Source organism: Camarhynchus parvulus, chromosome 2 (assembly GCF_901933205.1).
Source record: "Camarhynchus parvulus chromosome 2, STF_HiC, whole genome shotgun sequence".
In the NCBI taxonomy this organism is placed as follows: Eukaryota; Metazoa; Chordata; class Aves; order Passeriformes; family Thraupidae; genus Camarhynchus; species Camarhynchus parvulus.
In genome coordinates this window covers 126,358,337-126,358,761 of record NC_044572.1, presented here as the reverse complement: position 1 = coordinate 126,358,761, position 425 = coordinate 126,358,337, and positions in this window count along the sequence as shown.

Sequence of the window (425 nt, the reverse complement as noted above, 5' to 3'; positions counted from 1 at the left end):
TGCGGCACCGGGTCACACGCGGGAGGATGAGCCGCCGCCAGCACCGGCAGGGAGGAGGGACGAGGGGGGTGAGCAGAAAGGAGGAGAGGAGAGAAGCGGAGAGGAGGGGAGCGGGGTGGAGAGTGCCGCTTCCCCCTGCTGCCGCTGCCGCGGCCCCGCTCCCGCAGGGCGATGCGGGCTGCTCCGCCTCCCCCGGCCCGGCACGGGCAGCCCCGGCCCGGCACGGGCGCAGCGTCGGCGGAAGGCGGCGCAGCGGTGCGGGGGAGCCCCGCGGCCCCGTGAGGGGGCTGCCGTTCCTGAGGGGACTCACACCTCAGGGAGGATCCCGGCCCGCAGCGTCCTGCTCTTCCCCATCGGGTTTCTCGAGAGACGCGCATGAAGAAATTGACAGAAATCAAACAATTAAAAAATTTACGACGCACCTT